The following is a 25,858-nucleotide window of genomic DNA, read 5'->3' as shown; positions in this document are numbered from 1 at the left end:
AGGCATCCAATACAAAAATAAAGCTATACTGGGGCGCCTGGGTGGCTGAATCGGTTAAGCGTCCAACTTCGGCTCAGGTCATGATCTCACAGTTCGTGGGTTCGAGCCCCGTGTCAGGCTCTGTGTTGACAGCTCAGAGCCTGAAGCCTGCTTTGAATTCTGTCTCTCTCTCTCTCTCTCTCTCTTTCTCTCTCTGTTCCTCCCCCACTCACACATTCTCTCTCTCTCTCTCTCTTTCTCTCTCTGTTCCTCCCCCACTCACACATTCTCTCTCTCTCTCTCTCTTTCTCTCTCTGTTCCTCCCCCACTCACACACACTCTCTCTCTCTCTCTCTCTCAAAAATAAATAAAGCTTAGGGGCGCCTGGGTGGCGCAGTTGGTTAAGCGTCCGACTTCAGCCAGGTCACGATCTCACGGTCCGTGAGTTCGAGCCCCGCGTCAGGCTCTGGGCTGATGGCTCAGAGCCTGGAGCCTGTTTCCGATTCTGTGTCTCCCTCTCTCTCTGCCCCTCCCCCATTCATGCTCTGTCTCTCTGTCCCAAAAATAAATAAACGTTGAAAATAAATAAATAAATAAATAAAGCTTAAAAAAATAAAAAAACATAATAAAGTTATACTGTATTAGGGTTGTGAAACTATGGCTACTTGCCTTTGTTAAAATTATTTCAATGTTGTTACATTACCTCACAAATGCGAGTCTTGAATACCATATATCAGTGTTAGGAGAAAAAGCACTGGTTGTGAATTATAACCCTCCATTCAATATATGGCTTCCTTCTGGAGAATTCCTCCTGAGAGGGGCCTCTCACCTCTGCTTGAACATCTCAGGTGATGGAGGTTTCATTACCTCATCAATCAGCTTGTTCTATTTTTAAGGCAGCCCTGATGTTAGAATGTTCTTCCTCCAGTGGCAGAACTCTTAATTCTCTTTACCTTTAACTTCCCTTCTGCTCTTAGTTCTTATTTGGGTCCTTGGGAACCACTTCAGTAAGTGATTTCACTTCCCATCAGGTCCTTTGCTAGCCTCACTCATTCTACCAGTCGAGTAACAAACTGCTTCTACTCACATTGTTCACTGTTGTTCTATAAGCCACAGTGGCCATTCTTCATAACCATGTGCCATCAGCTGAAGGGCCTTTGGCACCAAGGACCTATGCAGACTACATCCAAGTGGATGGACATGGCCCTGAGGGACCATGGGGCTTGGTGGGCTTTCCTGGGACCCAGCTATGGCATACGCTATTTCTTTTTTTTTTTTTTTTTTTTTTTTAACATTTATTTATTTGTGAGACAGAGAGAGAGACAGAGCATGAACGGGGGAGGGGCAGAGAGAGAGGGAGACACAGAATCGGAAGCAGGCTCCAGGCTCTGAGCCATCAGCCCAGAGCCCGACGCGGGGCTCGAACTCAGGGACCGCGAGATCGTGACCTGAGCCGAAGTCAGACGCTCAACCGACTGAGCCACCCAGGCACCCCATGGCATACGTTATTTCTATGAAAAAGATATTTTGAGTTCCTAAGGTCAGATTTATATTCATTCTGTATCCACTTTGGGGGGAAATATGTTTCTCACACACACACACACACACGCACACACTCATGCACACGGAATAATTTATTACTCTGTCCTCTTACCTACATTGTGAGCCCAGTGAGTGTTGTGGTGTGTGCATAAAATTCCCCAGCTCCTCTCCTGGCTGGAAGAAGCAAAGTGGGAGAGCTGCACACCCATGCTCTTCAGACTGTCACCTCTCCCCTGCCTCCTGGGATAATGGAGCTGAAGAGAGAGGAAGGCACAGGTACCCCAGGAGTTTCTACCCACGAACCCTGACATGCCAGCCAGGCAATCCCCTGTCTGGGATGAAGATTGCTTCTGAAACTTCTGGTCTACCCCCAACAGGTCTCCCATTCGGTCTCGTAGTAAACGCTGAAGTCCTAGACCACCATCTTGTTACAGATTCAACTCGAACCAAGATTAGTTTAAAGCACAGAAGGGATCATATTTATTTTTATTATTTTATCCAGTGCCGATCTGGGCTGTTACTAAATAAAAACCGTCATGCACACTGGCAGCCCTTACTTTTACATAATAACATCCTATTCCTCCCTGCCTGGCGCAGCCTTCAGCATCCAGAACGTGGCCGTGACCACCATGGGCCAAGGTGGTACGTAGGGAAAGCAACAGGTGAGAATCCAGGTACCCAATCCAGGCTAGTGATTTTATAAGCTTGGTTCTCCGGTTTCCCTTAAGTTTACAACAGATCAGACAGGCAAATAAAAGGAGCTCTAAAGACACGGCAACCAAGAAAAGTGAATGGGACAGAGGCCGTGACATCAGGAAGAATCACGAGCTTCTGGGGCATCATAACGTACTACATCAGTGCAATCGTTTCAGAGAAATGACAATAAATCTCCAAGAAAAAGGTTACATTAATGTCCACTATCCTGTACTCTATTTAAGAAACCTTATACCTCATTTTACAATAATTTCTTCCTGAAAATGTTGAGGTGGTTGGGTTTGTTTTTTTTTTTTCTTCCTTCTAACAATGTCTGCACCGGATGCATTTAAATATGCTGACTACGTATACCCTCTGAAAGCAGTTAATTCCAGGAGTACACAAAATTAAATATTTAAATCTCTACTAGAGAAACATGAGGGAACAGAAGTGAATAATCATTAAGGAACTCAAAGGAATTATAGTGTTGCATTCTTTGGTGGAAAGGAACACGCGCATGAAAGAAAGAAATATGCCTTCTGATCTGCTGGTCAGAGGTCTGCCTGTCATGAAGCTCCTAGTTTTAGGTAAACCAAGGGAGTTTTGAAACCTCTGTCGTAGGAATAGTGGAAAAAGGGGTTTCTCTCCTTCTCGTATTCAAGGGAAAGGTAGTTGTTTTTTTTTTAACGTTTATTTATTTTTGAGACAGAGAGAGAGACAGAGCATGAACGGGGGAGGGGCAGAGAGAGAGGGAGACACAGAATCGGAAGCAGGCTCCAGGCTCTGAGCTGTCAGCCCAGAGCCCGACGCGGGGCTCGAACTCACAGACCGCGAGATCACGACCTGAGCCGAAGTCAGACGCTTAACCGACTGAGCCACCCAGGCGCCCCGGGAAAGGTAGTTTTGACCCTAAAAGCTAAGAGAGGGGAGACGAGGGACATCGTTAGTGCAATAGACTCTCAGCTCTTAAAGTCTCTTTAACATCTTTGCTGTATGGAGAGGATACCTCTGTTAGTACGAGTTTTAAGGAAATTCCAAACTTGGTGACTCCTTTCTAAGACACTGCACAGGGGCACCTGTATAGCACCCACACCTGCATCGTATTAAAGTGGACACCCGCAGCAGGACGAGGAGGGAGCGGGAAGAAGGATGCACCCAACCACACGTTTTCTTTTAACTGGATCTCACCGACAGCACATACGTATGTGAGGTGATTCCGTTTTGGATTGCTAATTGGGAAAATTCCTCAGCATACTGTTAACACAGTATCACATATTAAGGGCAAAATAATTCCACGTACAAGGATGTTCCCAAACTGTTACAATCTCCCCTTGGACTTCCCTAAGACCTTCCCTGCTTTCCATTCTCTTCAGATCCCAGTTACTGTGGTGCTATTTAGAATATGGCTATTTAACAGCATTTTTCCCCTCTTTTTTTTTTTTTTTTTTTTTTTTGCACTTAAGTCTTTTAAATTTTTTTGTGGTCTCTGAAGAGCTAAGCCTGATTTTTTTCCTTTTTAAAAATTCCTTTTTTCTATGTTTTTCCCCCTGTAGTTGCCCCCAACTCCCCAAATCTCTCATAGTAGATGCAAAACTCTCACTAGGCTTAATCCTCAGATGTTTTGGGAGCACCTGGGTGGCTCAGTCAGCTGAGTGTCTGACTTTGGCTCAGGTCACAACCTCATGGCTCATGAGTTCGGGCCCCATGCTGGGCTCCGTGCTGACAGCTCAGAGCCTGAAGCCTGTTTCAGTTCTGTGTCTCCCCCTCTCTCTGCCCCTCCCCCCCCAAAATAAGTAAACATTAAAAAAAAAAAAACATGTTTTCAATGTACTCATGTAGTGAGTAGGTGACCTACCTCCACCAAAGGGACCAAACATTTCTGCCCTGGGACTTTCTAATACACTTCTAACAAAGCCCAATGGAGATCAAACAACATCTTCGTAACACCTAAGGCCGAATAAATAATCATGTCCTTATAGGCAATGGGTATTGTTGTCACCAATCCAAAGCCACGGCACTCCGGCACTCGGTGCCCCAGCTACTAGGAGGAGACCCACGGGGCCCCCGGGAGCTCTGGCCAGGGGACAGAAGGAGGTCCCTTCCTGAGCACGTACTGCCCACCCTGCACACACATCTTTTACCCTTCATGACTTCCTATGGCTATGAGCACCAGGAGACAATGTTTGCCCCTTCCGATCATCTCTCCCCAAGGCACCGCGAGAGACAATGTCACAGAGGTAATGGCGCAGGGGGAATAGTAACCACTTCTGCCTCCACGGGATTAACTTTTCATCTGCACTGGAAATGGACTATGTTCGTGATTCATTTGAACAGGGCCCAGAACCTCCAATTCTACACACATCACTCAGTCATTAGTGCCTTGCAGCGAAGAAGGGTGTCACTGATAAATTATCTGAGCAACTTGCATGGACCACGGGAGTAAGAACGTGCTTGACGCCCCTCCCTCCACCTCTCCCACTCTGTCCCCCAAGACCTGGGAGGTAATGCTTCATTGTTCTCCATCCACACTTAACACACCCCTGGGCTTTTCTTAAACAGATAAACCTTGTTCTAAAGAAGATTAAAACTTCCAGATAGGGCACACTGACAATCATTAAAGACTGTTTTGGCATGTGTAAATACACTCTCCACGTTACGTGGTAATGAGATTTCATGGAGGGAGGTTTGAAATAATACACTTTCAAGACCCAACCATTTCAGAAATAATCCCAATAACAGAAAAAGATCCTAGCTGGAGCTAAAAACTTATGCCCAATGAAGAAAAACAGTAAAGTAGGAGTCTCTGGAGAGCTGGGTTTTTAGCCCAGCCCTCACACAAACAAGCTGTGTGTTGTAAGGTTGGTCACTTAACCTCACTATGCCTCAGATTTCTCATCTGTAAAATTAGAACATTCAGTTAGATTAAAACCCTTTCAACTCTAAAATTCAGATTCTATGATTGTCCTTCCAGCTTAATAAAACAAAATACAGTGATCCATACTGCCTTTTTTTTTTCAACGAAGCAAATTAAAAAAAAAAAAAAAAAAAACAGCAGGAAAGCTCAAATACACCAAGAAAATACAACCGGAGAGGAATGAAAATTTAATTTGTGCAACAGAAGGTCTGTCCAGAAATTAGTACCTGATCTTTACTTCCAGAAAAAAAAAGTCCCCTTTCTGTTTTCTTCTATGCAATGTTCAGTTCACCACTAGACAAGAAACATTCCGTGCCTGCTGAAATGCATCTGGATTTGCTGATGGGTTGTGTTCAAGGATTCAGCAGCACCATGGCAGAAAGCAACCTCTCTGTTCTTCCCTGTTACCACTACGTTTAAAAGACCAACAAAACTGCTCCGAAATACACAGGCCAAGATCTTTCTGTCGTCTGTCTGCAACGGTTACAAACTACAGGCTAATCTCGGCATCTGTGACCTCACCACCCAACGTTTTACAAATTGAGTAACTACTTCCCCGTCCGTTACTACTCAAATGATAAAAGTGAAAATAAAAAGGGGGAGCAGGGCGCTGCAAGTTAGGAGCGAGTGAGGACGCAAAAGGAGACCAAACAGGTCTAACTGAATTCAGAGACACATTCCAGGTGGATTTCGGGGAGGGCTGAACCACCGTTTGCTTTTTGATGGCTTTACCTCTGGCTCCTCGCTGCGAAGCCTGGGAACTGTTTGTGGGTCACAGTAAACAGGGTTCTGGAGCACAATGTGACTTCCAGGGAGAGAGCTAAGCCAGACCACAGCCCGCCAGCCAGCAGGACAGATACTAAAAGGTGATAAGGAGAAAAAGAGGCACGTCTTTTCATGAACGAACGTGAGACCTCGCCGACTTCCTTCGACTTCCCCAAGTGAAATGTCAGGTTCACATGATTTTGAAGAATCAACTGTGTTGCCTCTTAGAAGACAAACATGCAAAAATTCAGTACCTGACCGCATAGATTTTGTTCATCGGCGTTAAAAAAAAAAAAAAAAAAAAGTTTCCCAGGAGGAAGCAACACAGTCCAAAGCTTAAAAAAATAAAATTCTTAATCTGCTCAGGATGAAACACACTGCTTAAAATAAACTGAATGACACCTAAAATGATCTGCTGAATGAAAAGAAACGTTCTTCTCAGTCAAAAAAATAAGCTATTAGGCAGCAGTGGGAGCTTACTCTTGTCTTCTTCAATTACATTTTTACGAAACACACGTGGCAGATAGTGCATGCTTTTTAGCCTCTCTCTCCCAATCCCGGGGTCGTCTCGGACTTTCCCCGCGGCTGCCGGCCAAGCTGATGGTCTGGGCAGGCTCTTGACAGCGAAGGTGTCTTAAAGGTACCCTTTAAGAATGAGCTCGGGCAAGGATTCGGGAATGGACTTCTTCCTCTGTATCTGGGGTACAGACTGAGAAAACACTCCCTGTTCCGCCTGTGTGGTTATTATGTTTCTGCCGAGTGCACATCTCGCTGTGCTCTGGCCTCCCCCTCCCTCCTGCCCTCCCTCCCCGGGGCCATTCCCGGCTGATCAAAGAGGGCGGGAGGGAGGGGAGGGCCAAGTTTAACCTTACCAGGAGATCGGGTTGTCTGGTGCCCGGCAGAAGTCCCGAGATAACGCCTGAATCGTGGCCATTTACACAGCAGCACAAGGCTTACATGGCCGACCCAAACAATATACCCCAGCTCCCCCCCGAGCTCCCCGTCAGTCCTCCGGCTTCCTAACCACCTCCCACAGACCTCCGATGTGGGCAGGAGGAGGTGAGAACTGCCTGCGGGTGGGCCCTGGGAGGCAGGAGAGGCTGGAGAGGAGACGGAACAGGCAGGCCGGCCCCCGAGGGTGTGCAGTGGTAAGCTGACATTGTGTTTTTAACTGCAAGGCTCTGCTTCCTCAAGTTTTCACCTAATTTCCCTAAGTGGGAAACAGATCTTAAGAAGCAAGAGCAACTGTCTGGAAAAGCCCAACTGGGGAAAAACAAGGATCACCTTTAAACTTTGGTTTTACTACAATCAGCAGAAGAAACGGGGGTGGGGGAGAAAGAAGGAAGATCCTGGGTATAGTGATATCCGAACACAGGCAGGACAGGAGTGAATGTCAGCGTCTAAGGTCATGGCTGGTAAACAATAAGGTTGTGATTTTCTTGCTTAAAACAAATTCCTGTTTGAAGACGCCATTAAAAAAAAAAAAAATCCAGACACAGAAACCACACAGAGAAAGAGAAAGAGAGAGAGAGAGAGAGAGAGAGAGAGAGATTACCCTAAAAATAAACCGCCAATGAATTTTTTATACCACATTTTGAAACTAAAGACCGACTAACCCAGGGCAGTGGTCTCAGGGGACAGAGCACCTGGGCTCTGGACCCAGCTAAGCAAGCCATTGTCCCTCTGGACTATTCATTTCTTAATCTAAAAACAGGGGAATGGAGTGAACCATCTTCAAATTCCCTTCCAACTCTGAAATTCACGTTACAGCCTCCTAGAACAGTATCACAGCTAGGTTTAAACAAAAGCACGTGAATAAGAAAAAACCCTTGGCACCTACCAGCTCCATTCTAATGTTACGATGGGCTCTGGGGCTAGGGGTGATGCTTCTTTGCCTCCTAAGGTGCTTAATTTGGGAAACCTGCACCTCAAATCAAAAAGAACAGAGGGAAAATGGGTGACGGGCATTGAGGAGGGCACTTGTTGGGATGAGCGCTGGGTGTTGTATGTAAGCCAATTTGACAATAAATTATATTCATAAAAAAAATAAAATAATTACCCAAGGGAAAAATAAGTAAATAAAAAATAAAAAGAACAAATGTAGGACAGCTGTGACATCCACCACTGTGAAGGGCTTTGATGTCCCGGAACCCCACATTAGCAACAGTTAACGTGGCCGAGTTTTATGCCATGTATATTTCAGCACAATAAAAAAAAAAAATGAAATCTATATAAAAGGGGAAATTACGATGCAGCCCACGCTGGAGGAATGCTCCGGAGGTGGGCACTGCATTAAAAATAATAATTATTAAAAAAAAAAAAAAAACATGGCGTTTGGTTTTCATTTCCGATTTTAATGTGGTCTCCGGGGTCTGCTGAGTACAGCTTCTACTTCTACCCAGGTAGGAGAGAAAAGGCTCACTTGCTGTTTCACAGAGCGGTTCCTCCCCTGTCTTTGCTGCCCTCTCCCCTTCCCCACAAACCCTGTCTGTCATCCTCCAAAATCTGTCAAGTGCTACAAATCACTCCTAAAAGCCCTGGGAGGCACCCCCTCGAAGAATCTGCACAGATCAAAATCTCAAGTGCTTGCCTGCCTAGGGACTGCTGTAATTTGAGGTGTTGCTTCCTTTTAAAGAATAAAAAGCAGATGTTCTGAGCTGATGAAAGTAAATGTCCTTTCAACACGTCTCTTTCTCTCGCACTTGAAACTCTTAACCAGCAAGAAGTGCTTCTCACACTCCGGCAGGTCATTTCTGCACTTTTTGCTTTTGCTTTGAAGTCGCAGCGCAGTGGGACTCTACACCTGGGGTACAAGGATTCCTGACAGCCTCCTGAGGGCACCCCAAACAAGGGCGTGTGGGCAGAGAGCTGCCCCGATCCAACTGGTGGCACCAAGGACGGCCGCCTGCCTGCGTCACAGCTAACGGAATCCAATGCTTCTTGGCAATCTTGACATGAAGTCTCAAAGCCACATACACAGGCTTAGTCATCTCCAGACTCCTGCACAAATATATACCTGAGAACTCACTCTGCAAGGGGGAGGGAAGGCAGTACCAAAGGGACCAGTGAATTAAGAGACCTAATCCTAGCTCCACCAGCACGTTGGAAGCCTCACGAACCCTCCGGGTCTCTTCTCTCTATAAAATGCGCAGAGTGGACCAAAGCCCTCAGAGCGCGTGTGATAGACAGACTATGGCACAACTACCCACAGCAATTCACACAGCAAGCCAAAGTCGAGGTAGCGACTAGAAGGGTAAGGGGAAAGCAAGGATCAACAGTGAGTAATGAAATCGATAGCACTGGCTTCCAGATCCACCTGAAACGATCAGTAAACTCGACCATCTTGCCCAGCTCCGTATGAGGTTCTGCGGAGATGTGGAAGGAAGTCTGGTCTTTAGTGAAACGCAGACGCAGACGCTGAAGTGCAGTCATGGAAGGGAAGAAAATCAAGTAAGTGAAACAACTAGTTCAATTCTTCCATCTAGTACACAAAGAGGCCGCAGAGGCCCCTTCTGAGGTCCAGAGCTGTTTCTCCAAGCACATGCTGGACACCTCCACCTGGAAGCCCCACTCAGCTCTTCTGCCGGGCTCCCCAGGGCACCGAGTGGTGCCGCGGTCCACCCAGCTCTCCAAACCAGAAGGCCCTGCCCTCTCACTCACCTCCAAGGTCTGATTCACCTTCGGGTCCTTAGATCTTGCCTCATTAACATCCCTCCAATCTGCTTTCTCTTACACGCCTGTCATCTCCACGGTCACCACAAGCTTCCTGAGAATAAGGGGCCTGAGTGTCCTGGCCCACGCGGGATCCCCGGCACACAGGCCGGCGATTAGCATGGAGCAGGTGCTCCACGGTCGTTAAATAAACATTCCTCTGTCACCTGAATTTCTAGAACTGTTTCCTCTTTGGTCTCCTGTCCACCACCTGCTCCCTTATCATGCCACATACACAGCACTGGAAAAATGAGGTTTCTAAACCACACATGTGACTTTTCACAGCCCTGTCTCTGGTCCTCCAGTGGACTTGGGGGTTTGCATTACATTCCGGATAAAATCCAGGGTCCCGTGTTTGCACACAAGGTCCCTCCTGACCTAGCCCTTGAACCTCTCCAGCGCTGTCAGGCCTGACTCACTGATCTGCTTGTTGCTCCTTCTGTCTGTCCATACACCATTCTGCGTTTTTTTTTTTTTTTCTGGTCTCTCTTTGCACAGGCTGTCTAAATCACTCCTCGTTCTCAAAAGCTTAGTTTGAAGGGCATGTGTTCTGAAAGCCTGCTCTGACTCCCTTTTCCCCAGTCTGATTTAGGTGCTCCTTCTCTGGGGTGCTGTGCTCTGTGCAGGTATTCATGAAATATTTGTGAAATTAATGAAGAATGGAGGAAGAGAACATGGGAAGGAGGAGGGGGGAGGAAGGGGGAGGAAGAGGGGGGGGAGAATGGAAGAGAGAGAGAACAGCTCAAAAAGAGAGAGAGAGAGAGAGAGAGAGAGAGAGAGAGAGAGAGAGAGAGAAAGAAGCCCCTGAAAAGATTGTTTCTTAAAAGGTTAAGGAAACTAGTTAGTGTCAGAAATGGGACAAAAATCCAGGCCTCCTAGTGGCGCCTGGGTGGCTCAGTCAGTTGAGCGTCTGACTTCGGCTCAGGTTATGATCTCATGGCTCGAGAGTCTGAGCCCAGCACTGGGCTCTGTGCTGATGGCGTGGAGCCTACTTTGGATCGTCTGTCCCCCCCACCCCCACCTCTGCCCCTTCTCTCTCTCTCGAAAATAAATAAATCTTTGAAAAAAAAAAGATTCAAGGCCTCCTAATTTTCTCTGATGGATCTTCTTCCTCCAAATCCATTCTATAAATGTTTTTCCAAGGATCTCTTCTCTTTCTCCCCCTGTCACGTCTTGCTAGAAGGCCCCCTATAGTTTTACTAACTACTCTCAAAACCCTGTCTTCTATCAGCTCCAGACGGATATACCCAATTATCTGCTACCTAGATGTCTCATCGGCAATTCAAATTCAAAATGACAAGGAATACAAATAAAAGAATTATATTATCCCCTGCTCTCCAATGCAAAAACAACAAAAACACTTCTAGAGCACCTGCCGCCTTCCTACGCCCCTTCATACAGCCATTGAGACAGAAATGTGGAAATCAGCCGTCCGGTTTTTACATGATCATTTCTATACCAGGATATGTCATGTAGTCTACATGTTTTACCTCACTTAACCCTGCCAGCAAAACTCTAGTAAGAAATCGTGTGACTGAAGGGGCGCCTGGGTGGCTCAGTCGGTTAAGCGTCCGACTTCAGCTCAGGTCACGGATCTCCTGGTCCGTGAGTTCGAGCCCCGCGTCGGGCTCTGGGCTGATGGCTCGGAGCCTGGAGCCTGCTTCCGATTCTGTGTCTCCCTCTCTCTCTGCCCCTCCCCCGTTCATGCTCTGTCTCTCTCTGTCTCAAAAATAAATAAACATTAAAAAAAAAAAAAGAAATCGTGTGACTGGAACTTGAAAAATAAAGAAATGTAACATATTTACCACTCAGGCTTAGCTCCATCGACTTCTTTCTCCCACACGCCTCAAGTACAAACACATCGATCCTTCCACGGAACTTCCACTATCATAAACTCTTCTGCACTACTGCAGAAAACCCCTAGAGGTACCTCTGTCTCCGATGTTACCCCAATGAAATCTACCCTTCACTTTGCCAGAAGCATTAACTTTCTTAAAGATCAAGTCAAGTCACTTCTGGTTTCAAACAAGCTGGGGGAGTTGCACAGGCTGCGGACTGATACCCATCTCAGAGTGTTGGCCATTAACAAACACTAGTAGTCAGGGAAACTCTTGGAGAAACTCAGAAGGGTAGAAATTTGGAAAAACAGCAGTCTGAGACAGGAGAGGTCTAATGGTTATGAGGTGGGGGTAACTGGGGGAACAATGTAGTCACTATAAGTCTTAGAGAAAGCTAAGTTTAGGTTAAGATAAAAGTAAGAATAATTATACGAATAATATAAAATATCTTCTTTTAAATTAGCCAAAGAAAATTCAATCTAGCCAAAGGAAGGAAGGAAAGGATTAAAAAAAAGCAGCAGCAGCAGCAGCAAAAATAAATGGCACGTAGAAAACATTAGAGCTAAAAAAAATGTCTTATTAATAAAAGTAATTATAATTGGGTATAAAGTCACTACTCAAGTAACAGTAATACTGCATCCAAACTATATACAATATGTGGGGGAAAAACAGTGATCCATTTAAAATGAAGTGTTGGAGTGCCTGGGTGGCGCAGTCGGTTAAGCGTCTGACTTCAGCCAGGTCACGATCTCGCGGTCTGTGAGTTCAAGCCCCGCGTCAGGCTCTGGGCTGATGGCTCGGAGCCTGGAGCCTGTTTCCGATTCTGTGTCTCCCTCTCTCTCTGCCCCTCCCCCGTTCATGCTCTGTCTCTCTCTGTCCCAAAAATAAATAAACGTTGAAAAAAAATTTTTTTAATATTAAAAAATAATAATAATAATAAAAAAATAAAGGGTATATTCATTAGGTAGACATGATAATCCTAAAAGAGGATGCACCTACTAACAGAAAAGAAGAAAAATTTTCCGATCAGTCATCTAGGAAGAGGAGAGCAAATTAAACCCAAAGGATGGACAAAGAAGGAAAAAATAAAGATGAGAGCAGAAATCAATGAATCTGAAAACAAGCAGCAGTTCATTCTTTGAAAAGATTAATAAAATTGATCAACTTCCAGCCAGACTAATCACAAAAGTAAAAAGAAAAAAAAAATAATCAATATGAGAAGTGAAAAGGGGGATATTTTCAGAGATCCTACAGACATGAAATAGACAGTGAGGAAACATTATAAATAACTTGATGGCAATAAATTTGACAACCTAGATGAAAGGAATAATGTCTTGACAAATGGAAAACATGATTTACCAAAATATAACAAAGCATAAATTAAAAATGTGGATAGTTTGCTCTCTGTGAAGAAACTGAATTCATTATCAAAATCCCCGGCACCATGATGTAACCGTTGTGTATCCTGACTGTGGCAGAAGGTATACAACTCTATGTATGTGTTACAACTCAGAGAACTGTTCACCAAAAGAAAAAAGAACACTTTCCTGTATGTTTTTAATCACAGTGTCGTACTTTTAGAACCTTTGCACAAAGAAAACTCTAGGCCCAATGGTTTCACTACTGAATTGCACATCTTTTTAAAAAGAAATAAAATATCACAAAAAATTATTTTAGAAAATGGTGAAGACAGCAATAGTCTGCCACACATTTTATGAGGCCAACATAACACCAACACTTAATAAACCTAGTAAATACTATACAAGGAAAGAAGATTAGAGATAAATATTCTTTTTTAAATCTTTTTAAAAAATGTTTATTTTTGAGAGAGAGAAAGAGAGACAGAGCACGAGTGGGGAGAGGGGCAGAGAGAGAGGGAGACACAGAATCCCAGGCAAACGCCAGGCTCCGAGCTGTCAGCACAGAGCCTGACGCGAGCCCAACGTGAGCCCAATGCGAGGCTTCACCTCACAAACCACAATATCATGACCTGAGCCAAAGTCGGACACTTAACCGACTGAGCCACACGGGTGCCCCATAGGGATAAATATTCTTAATGGTCCCAGTTGTAAATATACATAATAAGATATTAAAAGAATAGGTAAAAAGAATAGTGATAACTATCAGTAACTTTTTCTGATCCCAGAAACTGAAGGTTAGTTTAACATTTAAAATCAATCAATGTAATTCACCATATAGAGGAGAAAAGCTATAGGACATCTTATTAGATGCAAAAAAAGAACTACATGAAATTCAAAATCCTTTGCTGATAGCAACAAATAAATCAACATCCCTCAGAAAATCAGGAATAGAAGGAAACGTCTTCAAGCCAATCAAGGACAACTATGAAAAACTCAGAGTTAACATGACAGTTAATGGTGAAAGGGTGAAAGCTTTCCCCTTAAGATAAGGAACATGGTTATGTGCCCTCACTAGTAAGTGAATTTAGCAGTCCATAAGATACAAGGTCAATTAACAAAAATCAGTTGTATTTCTTATCTAAACATTAAAAATTTTGAAAATGAGATTCTATAAAAAATAAATTTATTATAGCATCAAAAAACATAAAATACAGTTAAATTTTACTAAAAAAAACCCATTCAATGCCTCTGCAAAAATGAGGAAATGCTATTGAGAGAAATTAATAAATAAAAGCACAGAGAGATATAGTATATTTTCAGATTGGAAGTTCTCAAAATTGTTAATAGGTCAATTGTCCTCAAGTTGATTTCTCATAGTTCAATGCAATCCAAACAAACTTCTAAAAGAATTTGTTGTTAGCCGTACAATTTGTTTTATTTTGTTTGGTTTTTAAGTTCTTATTTTAATTCCAGTTAGTTAACATGCAGTGTTATACCCTGTGCCCATCACCAAAAGTGCACTTAAAAAGCATTTTTTTTAATTCCAAGTCAATGCTAAAATGTATACGGAATTCTAAAAAGCTAGAACGCCCAAAATAATCTTGAAAAAGAACAAAGTTAGAGGACTCACACTGCAGCCTTGCAACAAAGCTATTTTAATCAAGTCAGTACAGTACTGACATTAGTACAGCATGTGGATCAATGGAATTGAAGAGTCTTGAAACAAAACAAAGACGGTCACTTGAGTTCTAACAAAGGCAATTTGATGAGGACAGAAAATATTTTCCATAAGTGTTTTATACATTCCAATAAATGTATGCAAACAATTTTGAATCTTGATCCCTACCTCACACCATACATTAAAACTAATTTGAGATAGGTCATATATTTAAATAGTAAGGCTAAATTTAAAAGCTTCTGGGAGAAAACAGTAGAATATCTTAGTAACCAGAGGGTAAGCAAAAAGCTATAAAGACATAGAAAAAATATATGTATCTTAATAGATTATATATTATAATTCATTCATATTAAAAACTCTTTATCCGAAAGTGCAGTTAAAAAATGAAAAAAGGAACCAGAGATAACACTGGGGGGGATATGTGGTCATACATATATCAGACAAAGGACTTATATCCAGGATATATATAGAACTCTTACACATCCAAAAATAAAGGCAACCAACTCAATTTTTTTAAACGGTCAGGGGACTGGAACAGACACTAAACATATGGCCAAAAACCATATTTTAAAAAAAGGGGGGGGGTGCTCAACATCATTAGCCATCAGGAAATGCAATTAAAACCATGTGATACTTCATGTAGCCACTAGAATAGCTAAAATTAAAAAGAACGAGAACAATAAATATTGGTAGGGTTCGGAGTGACTGGGACTTTAATACCCTTGTAGCATACAACTGCTACAACCACTTGCTTCACGAGAAGTTTCTTATAAAGTTACACACCTTACCCTATGTCCCACTTAATCCACTCCAAAGAGAAATAAAAACATATATCCACAAAAAGACTTGGACGAGAGCATTTATAGCTGTTCCCTTCAAAATAGTCAAAATGTGCAAACAACCCACATATCTGTGAACAGGTGAATGGATAAACTGTAGCATCCACACACAGTGGCATACTGGCCAGCATTTTAAAAAATAATGAAGTCTTGATGCATGCAACAATGAGGGTGAATCTGCAAAATGTGTTGAACAAAAGAAGGCATTTACAGGAAAACACACACTGCATGATTCCACTTGTATGGAGTTTGAGAACAGACAAAACTCATTATGGCCTAAGAAGTCAGAGGCTGGATACGGGGCCATGGGAATTGACAGGAAGGAGGAATAAAGACTCTCTGGAGTGATGGAAGCATCCTACATCCAGATTAGGGTGCTAAGCAGAGGCACCCATTTATCAAAACTCATTGAACTGCACCTTTAAGATAGATGTTGTATTTCAGTGTATGTAAATTCTGTCCGCATCAAAATGAAATGTATTCATTAAAAGAAAAGACGAACCTTCCATCTGGAGGGTCTGCCTGGGGATAAAGAAACAGTGAACAGAGACATGCTTCAGTAAAAAAGGCCATACAAGGGAGCCGGTAAGCGAGAAAAGCCAAAGGCAGAGGCACAATAGTGGTCTGGCAGAGTAAGAAGAGAAACAGAGAAAACTGAGTCAGAAGGGGAAGGTACAGGCCAAACAGGAAGACACGAGTGAACTGAGCATTAGAAGTAGAAACTAAGAAACATATAACTGTGTTTCAAAATAGCCCGGCTACCACATTAAATCCAAACAAGGAGCCGAGGCTATTTTATTTGGAAACTGTCCTCTTCTTCCCTCAATAACTCCGTTAATCAAATCAGAAGCAAGAAGAGAGGCATTCAGTAAAAGTATGAATCTGAACTCATCCTTTTTTTTTTTTTTTTTTTAAGTCCACCACCTTTCATAGAATACCCTCCCGGAGCGAACATCCTGCCTGTGGCGCCTGATCATCAATAAACATCTCGATGTTACCGTAGTTCGCCATTTATATCACTTATGTATACATGCTACAGTAATGAGATTCACAATCTATTCATTCCCTTAGTAAGTGAATGAACCTACGATCACGAGTCCCTCGAGGGAGTCTCCTAGTTAACTGAAGCCCAAACTGGCCTCAGGAACCAGAGATAACATTTCCCCTCCTTCCAGTTGAATTAATAAGACAAGCGGGAGATGACTCACACACACAGTTGATGAAGCAATGAATGCCAACTCTCCCCCGCTTACTCATCCCCTCCAGTGAAAGAATCACATAGAAGTATTAACCCTGGCTGAAAAAAGAGATGCCACGGGAGAAAATTAAACGTTACCACACACCAGAGCCATAAGGGATGAGTCAGAGGGTTCCTGTCCAAACCTTCTGAATCTGGAGGGTCGTCTACACGATTAGTCGTCTACACTGCGCTAATCAGTGCTGCTTCCTCTATCTCAGCTTAACAATGCTGGGTTTACAGGAATAGCTTTCTGAGACATTCCTACAAAATTAGCTTACTCACTGCATTTTTAAAAAGGAGAACAGAGCCAAAGACATCGCTGGCCTCTGGTGCACACACACGTATGAATACAATCGTCTCCGCGTTCTGAGCTGATGGGGGGTAGTAAGTTTGCCGATGTTACGTAGGGTTACGGAGGCGAGAACCGCTTGACCCAAAAGTCATTTTGTGTTTCCACAGACTGAGGTATCATGAGAGAACCAAACGTTCAGGAAAAGGAACGAAATCTCAGAAAACATCCAGTTTGGGTGATTTTGGTGTGCGTGCATGGGAGGGGTAGTGAATACTGAGTAATTCAGTGATGTGCTTTTTCACAGTGTATACAGTTCTCCCACCTGCCCGCTACCCGCCCTCACCCTTCAAGTGTGGCCTCTGGGACAGCAGCACCAGTATCATGGGGGATGTGTTAGAAATGCATATTCTCGGGGCTCCTGGGTGAGATCAAGTGGGTCAGTCGGTTAAGTGTCTCTTGATCTCAGCTCCGGTCTCAATCTCCGGGTCCTGAGTTCAAGTTCCACACTGGATCGTGCCTACTTAAAAAAATGCATATTCTCAGGCCTCACTCTATAAAATCAGAAACCCTGAGCGGGGAGGCAGGGATCCGTAGTAGCACAAGCCCTCCAGGTGATTCTGACACCTGCTCAGTTAGAAACCCACCTGCCCCCAGGGCAAGCCTTTCTGACCCACCATCTCTGAACCCCACATCTCTGTGCTGGATGGACAGCAAGGTCATCTGGAGTTTATCACACTGGGGTCCAGAGAGCTGCTGTCACGTGTCCATAACCACAACGCTGACGAGCAGCCAAGCCAGCACTGAAAACAACTCATATGCATGGCATTTTATAATCCGTTCAAAATGGATTTCCAAAATACCCCTGTGAGGTGGTCAGAACTCTTACCGATTATTCCTCACTCACACATGAAGAATCTGGGCTCAGGGAGGCTAGTGACTTAGTCAAGCCTATTACAAAACCAAGTAACAGAGCTGAGACCAGACCCCCCATTTCCTGATTTCTGGATCTGTGCTCTCGCTGCTCACGGTGAACGTTTCGGCACCTCGGCGGTGTATGCCCATGCATGTGCACAAACACCCACGCGTGTGAGAATCTGCAGACTGAGAGACGATGGTAAATAACAAAAATCATATGTCTTAGCCTGGACTCGAATTTCACATTAAAAATAATTCAATAAAACGTAATAGTCAAATTTTGACTGGCCCCATCAGCACGTATGACTGCTACTCTGATTTCTCACTGCCACCCACCTTTATGAGCTAGCCCCCATATCCCTAGATATAGAACACCATCTGACTGAATTGAGACACAGTTGGGAAGGCACCCATTACCACTAGCATTTGTAAACAGCTACTCAAAAAGACAGGAACAGCAAATTCCCTGAAGCCCTTCTGATCTGTTCCTTTCTGTTGTTGGTTTCCTTTTTAGCACTTATTAAAAATACATATATTCATTTTGGAAAATACAGAAATGACAAAGAAGGAAATAAAAATCTCTCAGATGACACTTAACACTTATGCTGTCTGACTTTTTCTAAGCATAGGCGCTTAAATATTTAATATGTAAATTTCAGCTCATTTTTTTTTTTTAAATTGGAATATGCCACGCATTGCCTTGTATACATTCTTTTGAAAGTTCTAGTATGGGTATAGGCTAAATGGCAGGGCTCTGCTAAACCCTAATGAAAGGAGGTACTTCTGTGCTAATTCTAGTTTCAACATGTTCCAGGGAGGAGTTCATTAATTCATTAAACTAATAAAAGAAATTTACCCTGGGTGAATTCTTATCTAGATCAATTCCAGGAATTAAGAGCCATGGAACTTGCCAGATAATTCACAGGATACGGTGCCAGGAAGTCATGCCATTAGGTTTCGCCAAACTCTAATCTCTGCCCGGTCCCTCGCTTTAGGTATGAACAGAAGTGGCTTCTTTCGCTTTCCACATCATTGCCGAAGGTGGATGTACACTTTCCCATCCTCTCCAGGCCCCCTCCTCTGCCCTAATCCAGGCCTCCATTATTTCTCACTTGGATAACGAAAAGGTCTTACAACTCCCCCCTGTCGGCTCATCCTCCATATTGGGTCAGATCTAAGGCACATGTGCCCATACCACTAAAACCAGTAAGCATCGCTCGGCACCAACCTCTCGCTACAGGCTTTTCCCACATGTATGGTATCTCTGTACCAATCTGAAAAGGCAAATGTTGCCCTTAGAGGGCAAGACTCTAAAGCTTGCAGAGATTAAACAACTTGATACTCAAAGTCACACAGCCAATAAAATTTGTAGCAGCTTGACTCTGGAACCTGGGCCATTCACTTACTCAAAAAATTTCATGACTGTCCATAGCGGCAGTTCCTAACATTGTTTTTTAATCAAAAATTTTGGGGGCGCCTGGGTGGCTCGGTCGGTTAAGCGTCTGACTTCGGCTCAGGTCATGATCTCGCGGTCTGTGAGTTCGAGCCCCGCGTCGGGCTCTGTGCCGACAGCTCAGAGCCTGGAGCCTGTTTCAGATTCTGTGTCTCCCTCTCTCTGACCCTCCCCCATTCATGCTCTGTCTCTCTCTGTCTCAAAAATAAATAAACGTTAAAAAAAAAAATTAAAAAAAAAAAAAATTTTGGACACTTCGGGCAATTACTTGTAGTCAATATCTATTTTTATTCAGTATCTAGTGATCAAGAAAATATCCAATAAGCAAAAAGATGCTATTGATTTATAATAGTATCAATGAAGTATTTATTTATAATGAATTATAGTTATTTAATAATTATTTATCAACTTATTAATAAATAGTGTAAATTTATAGTTTATAACACTTCAAATGAGTTTTTGGTTGATGAATCATAGTATCAGCCAGCTACATATATTGGGGAGAAAGCTGTTTCTATATTTGTGGTATTAATTATTAAATCGAAACATGCTGCTCAAGATGGCCCTCTTTTATAAGAACTGTGGTTGCCCACGTGTTCTGGAATCTATAGGCCAGAAACTTCCAGAATGTAAACTACACATCCTTATCACGAAATGCCATGGGCTCCACAATTTGGCCCCAATCTACCTTTCCAACTCTCTCACTATGGTCGACAAGTAGTCCCAAATTCATGCCTAGAGGGCCCCAGGCCATTTCTCCCGCCTTTCTCTGCCTGCAAGACTCCCAGCTCAAACATCTCTAATTCTTTGAAGCCACTCTGACAACACCACTACCTCCTTAAGGCCAAATTAACACCATCCTTCCTCTACAGGATCACAGCCTTGTTTTGTGCACGGCCCTATCAGAACACCCTGCAAAAAACCACGTGCAAATATCTGACCATTCTCATCCACACTTCCTGTGGGTAAAGGCATTATTTGTTCATCCATGTCCCTAGCCCTTATCTCCGTTCCTAGATCTGGGAGGTATTATTTGTAAGATTAATAAATGAATATCAATGCCAGCCTGGCTGGCGATTTTATCTGGTGAAGTCAGTTTGGAAGGCAGGGCCGGCTACGAAAGAAGCGAAATTTCGTTATGTTGTAATGGCTGATGGCTTGTAAACGGTAAAGCTCACAGTGTTCCTCCTCCAAAAGTAGGGGCCAAAAACTCACACTAGGAACCAGAAGGTTTGAATTCAGCTTCTAGCTCTCCCACTAACCAGCTCTGTGACCTTAAGGCAAGTCACATTCTTTCTCTGATCCCTCCATCTGTTTACTGTATGGGGGGGGGGGGGCAGCAGGCGGGTGGGGGGGGGTACTTCTAGTTCCTACTTGCAGCAATTATGACTTGCAAATTCTACAGACCAGGGTTGGCAAACATGTTCTGAAAAGGACCCAAGAGTAAGTGTTTCAGGCTGTGCTGGCCTCCAGCCTCTTTCGCAACTACTCAACTCAGGGCTGTGGTTGTAGTGCGAAAGCACCCGTAGACGGCAGATCAATGAATGGGCATGGCTGCGTTCCAATAAAACTTTATTTACAAAAACAGCTGGCAGGCTGGATTTGGCCAGCAGGCCATAGCGTGCCTACCCCTGCTCTGGACGAATGCCTCCATATTGCTAAGCCACTCACAGCGCTTGATCTGAAGGGATAACTCGTGGAATGTTTATCCTAAAGTCACCAAGGGACTTACTCTTTCCCCGCTGGGAACCTGGAAATGGGGAAAAGGGATGGCCTGGTCAGAGGTTTACAGCAAGAACAAGATGTAGTGGATTAGAATGTGCACAAAGCCAACTGAAAAAAGAAAAGCATCATCCCCACCATTACCACCCCTACCCCCTGGGCCCTGGACAGGAGCCGATGAAAAGACGATGTCCTCAAAAGGGAAGTATAGTCATTAAAGCTAATGCCAAGGTTGTTGGGGGGAGGGAGTCGGCTTCACTGGCAAGGCCACCCTGCCGAGAGGTCTCCTGGGACTTATAGCCATTGATCAGCGTTTCTGATCCCGTTAGAGACACCAGGCTTCTCCTGCCATGAGCAGAGCACCAAGCTGTGCCAGCGTGGGGCCACTCAACAGTAACACCACGCTCCCTTGTTTGACTCCCCGCTCACCAAGCGACCACTTGCCTCCACGCGATATCCCTTCAGGAAACATCATGTGCCGAGACACGACTGCTACCTGCATCCAGGTAGCAATTTCTCAGGATGAATCCACAAAGCAGCTTCCAGCTAGGATTTATTTACATTCCCACGTGGCCGGACCCAGAGACAGAATGTGCTGATCAAGTGGACCTAAGAATACGTAAATGACGTCTTGCGTTGTGAATTAACTCCCTGGCACAGTCACGCCATGCCAGGCTCACGTGACGTAGCTCCCTGAGTCCGGCGTGGCGAGGCCTGGACACAGACCTGCAACCATCTCTGGGCTGAAGGGCCGAGGCGGCCGCCAGGGCGGGGAGATCAGGCGGCCCTCTGCGGCGACTAACACACCCCTTCCATGTCTGCTCGTTTTTGACGGATTTCCCCAGTGCCTCCTGGGACAACAGGCCAAAGAACTCAATGCTTCGGGACAAAGTTTCACGTCTGCGTCCCTGTGAGTGGATGTGGACTGGAAACCAGCACCAGATTTAAAGAAGTCATCTAAAAACCAGAGCCAAGTTAGTAAGAGCCAACAGCAATGCCCCGGTAGAGCTGCCACAATCGGGTGCAATCGAGTTTACGTTCTTTTTTTTTTTTTGAAAGAAACCTAAAGCATGGTGAAGGCTTAATGATGTCCAGAAAATGCTAGCCCTTTTGTCCTACTAAGCTGAAAAACAAAGGCTCAGTACGGGAGTTGGAAAAGTTTTAGCCACAAAAATGTAACAGTGAATTTTTTTTTTTCTATTAATATGCCCGGGGCAAAATGAAAGAGAGGGCACGAGAAGGTCACTACCTGCTTCCCTAAATCATGCCAGGATGTGTGAGGCCCAACGCCCCCAGCCCGAGGAGGGCCATCAGAGCTAAGGGCAGACTCTGCGAGGAAGAACCAAGCTCCTCCTTTCCTGTGAACTGTGACCCAATCTACTCTCCTCCCTCTGTTCCAGAACTTCTACCCTAGAGGTCATTCTCATACTCACAGAAGAACCGCTTGGAGCAAGGAAGCTGCTAGTTCTCAAGGAAAACGCTTACTTCCACATTTCGCACTGTTTCTCTGGAAATGGACTGTCTGGTTGCACAATCCAACCAGGAATTAAATATTATGTGCTCGCTCGTAAGTTACCAAGACGTAAACGCACAGCTACAGCAGAGAACTGCGAAGAGGTTTAACACTGCGATTGGGGTGAGAAAGAACATTTCCCCCCGCTGTTTGGTCTTTAGATAGGTTTGCCCTTGACCGTAACATGCCCACATACGTGTGTGCACGTGATGTATCTATACGAGGATAATCATGCACTTTTGTTCTTCATATGTCACTTGGGATTTGCAGGCAGGACCATCATAAGTGCATGTACGTAGCAAGATAAAACTCTCATTGTCTATGTATTTCTAGGCATCATCATTTTAGAGGTGGCGTTTTGGGGGGTTTTTTGGTTTTGTTTTGGTTTGGGGGGTATTTGTTCCCCCGCTGTCCACTCTACTTCTTAAGGACTGGGTATAATCTCCCATCCCATTTATCGCAGTGCCTGGCACACCATGAGTACAAATTTTGTGGCTGACCTCACATTATCAATTCCAATTAAGAGAAATCCAGCCTTTCAAGTGAATCTTACAACATCAGCAAAAAGCCACACAACAGAAAATTTTAGTGCCCTGCAGCTCTCTATCTTCTCATATAGAAAAGTATTAAGCATTCCTACCTCAAAAACTCCCCCAGGGCAGAGTAAACACGCCTGTATTTCCAGATTCCCCCAAAGCACAGGATAAAAGACCAACTTTACTCCATTCGTGCAAATTGAGAGATCACCTTTTGCATTCACGCTAAACAGCTAAATGTAGTAGCAGGCTGTCAAAAACTGTCAAGAGAAATAATTATTGATTGGAGCAGTGAAATTAAAAAAAAAAAAAAAATGAATGTAGGTTAATAAATGAGGATGGCTTTAAGAATAAGCACATCATCCCAAACTAGAAAAATCAGTGACTCTGCCAATCAGGCCTGCCGGGCTTAGAATATAAGATTTCAAAGGAAACGATGATATTTACGAAATAACAGCCAACCACACACGGCCTTTATGACAGCCGGCGAGAGCTGAGCCAGATTCTCCTCATGGCCCCGTCTTACTGGCTTGCCTTCTTCTTCTGGCCCTGATCGAAATACCAGGTGGTCATCAGTCTGTGATGGTCATACTAATGGACTGAGTCACCGTCTCTGCTCCATGAAAACCCTCCCCTTAGGGAGGTGGAAGTGAGGGCGTCAGACGCTAACCATGTCTAGGCTGACAAAGCTCAAACTTGCATCTTGCTACATACGTCCAAGTACATCTCCATTGCTCACAGTTCGCATGTCCAAAACAGAACTCCGGATGTCACCACTGCTGCACCAACCTGGTCCTAAACCAGCCTTCCCCCTTCTGGGTGAAAGGCACTGCCCCCCTGCACCTTTCTCTTTTCCTTCCTTGCTACTTACTCCATCAACAAACTCCCTCTGTGTCACCCGTGATGCAGACAGAAATCTACCCGTTTCTTTCCATCGCTGCCCCTGCCTGGATCACTGAGATAGCTTCCCAGATGGTCACCCTGGTGGATTCTTCATTGTCTGTAACCATTTCCCCATATCACCAGAGCCATCCTTTTCAAATACAGGAGATGCCATCCTCCCTCTGCTTCAACACCCTCAGTGGTTCCTGTCATGGGAGCCATTGGGGAACTCAGTGGTTCCTGAAAGGTGGATTGCAGACAGACATCCTAGAACCCGTAATAGGGTTAAGGATCTTGAGATGAGATCATCCCGGGTTACCTGCATGGGCCCTAAGTCCAATGACCAGTGTCCTCAAAAGAGACAGAAAAAAAGCCCAAACAAACAAACAAACAAAACCAGGGCACAGACACAGAGGAAGAGGCCATGTGAAGACAGAGGCAGAGACCTGGAGTGATACTCCCAATAGTCAAGCAATGTTGGAGACACAGGAAGATGGACCAGGGAAGGACAGACTCTCCCCTGGAGACTTCAGAGGGAGTACGGCCCTGCAGACATCCTGATTTCTGACTTGTGCTCTTTGGAACAATGACAGGACAAATTTCTGCCGTTTTAAGCCACCAAGTTTGTGACATATTTGTTAGGGCTGCCCAAGGAAACGAATTCTCCCATCCCATTTAGAACGAAATCCAAGACCTTCTGTGTCTAGCTCTAGATTCAAAGTCTCCTTCTGACCTCAAGGCCTTAGCCTGGCCATTCTCTCAACAGGGAAGGCTCTTCTCCGGATTCTCACGTCTCACCCCTCCGTCACCATCCCAATCTTCCAGTGCTGGCTTCTGTACATCATAAGTCACAGCCTCTGAACAAATGCCGCATCCTACCCAAACAATCCCCCTCCCTGTCGCCATCATTCTCTCTCCCCTACCATACCTTGTTCTCTTTGTTTCTCTGGAAATGCACAGGCTTACTCTGTGGTCAGTGTCCCCAGTGAGGAGGTAAGCTCTCTGAGGGCAGGGACCTATACAACATCCGTTCCCTGTTATAACCCCAGTGCATACAACTACGCTTGGCCCAGCGTAGGGCCAGTCAATAAGTATCTGGTTGGATGGGAATGAATAAAGTATCTTCCTTTTGTTCCACTAATTACAAAAGCCTGACTTGGGGCGCCTGGGTGGCTCTGTCGGTTGAGCAAACTGACTTCTGCTCAGGTCATGATCTCACGGTTCGTGGGTTCGAGCCCAGCGTCAGGCTCTGTGCTGACAGCTCAGAACCTGGAGCCTGCTTTGGATTCTGTGTCTCCCTCTCTCTCTGCCTCTCCCCCTCCTCGTGCTCGGTCTCTCTCATCTCTCAAAAATAAATAAACGTTAAAAAAAAAAAAAGCCTGACTTGATAACACCAACAAGACGTATTACCTTCAGCTTTTCTCCCTGTTTAACCAAGCAGGCTCCTATTGTTTTTGAGAATATCTGAGGGTTACAAGCACTCCCTGATTCTCCCCTATGAAAACTCAGTTCATCAAAAGGTGGCTTTTCCACTTTCATTATCTAGATCAAGGTAAAGCACTGTGTAAAGGAGAAGTTTCAATGCCTTCCCCAGCAGCCTTGTGACCTCAGGTAAATATCTGCCCTCCCTGAGTCTGTAGAGAGAAACGCTAAAAGTCACTATGTCCCCAGGACTGCTCTGAGAAGCTACCGAGGTAATTTGCCCAACAAAAGATTTCTGCAGATATGGGGCAGGCCAGGTACGGGGCCGGCATGGTGAGAACAGCTAGAATCCAGACAAGGAACATCTGCCCTTATCAGCTGTACATCTAAGTTCAGTTTTGCAAACTGTCAAGTGTGCGAACGTAAAGGTACAGGAGAGTTGTGCTTGACACATCGAGCGGATAACCAGATCTTTATTTCCATACCACGTTAAGTCTTCTGGCTCCGCACAGTTCTTGATACGAATGTAAACCAGAAGCCAGTTCTCTAAAGATTGCTATTAC

At 44.5% G+C, this 25,858-nt stretch overlaps 1 protein-coding gene and 1 long non-coding RNA gene across 7 annotated transcripts in view; one reads left to right on the top strand and one right to left on the bottom strand.

The window, feature by feature from the left end:
• Positions 1 to 25,858, bottom strand: part of ATXN1 (ataxin 1) — a 417,826-nt gene that overhangs the window by 350,865 nt on the left and 41,103 nt on the right. The gene's annotated exons all lie outside the window — the stretch shown is intronic.
• On the top strand, positions 2,741 to 7,424 carry LOC122489210. Its single transcript, XR_006298864.1, has 2 exons — positions 2,741 to 2,882; positions 3,112 to 7,424. It is a non-coding gene; the product is annotated as an uncharacterized LOC122489210 (long non-coding RNA).

The sequence above is a fragment of the Prionailurus bengalensis genome, chromosome B2 (genome assembly GCF_016509475.1).
Source record: "Prionailurus bengalensis isolate Pbe53 chromosome B2, Fcat_Pben_1.1_paternal_pri, whole genome shotgun sequence".
Classification (NCBI taxonomy): domain Eukaryota; kingdom Metazoa; phylum Chordata; class Mammalia; order Carnivora; family Felidae; genus Prionailurus; species Prionailurus bengalensis.
Note: the sequence above shows the minus strand (reverse complement) of the source record. Positions and strands in the feature narration are given on the sequence as shown.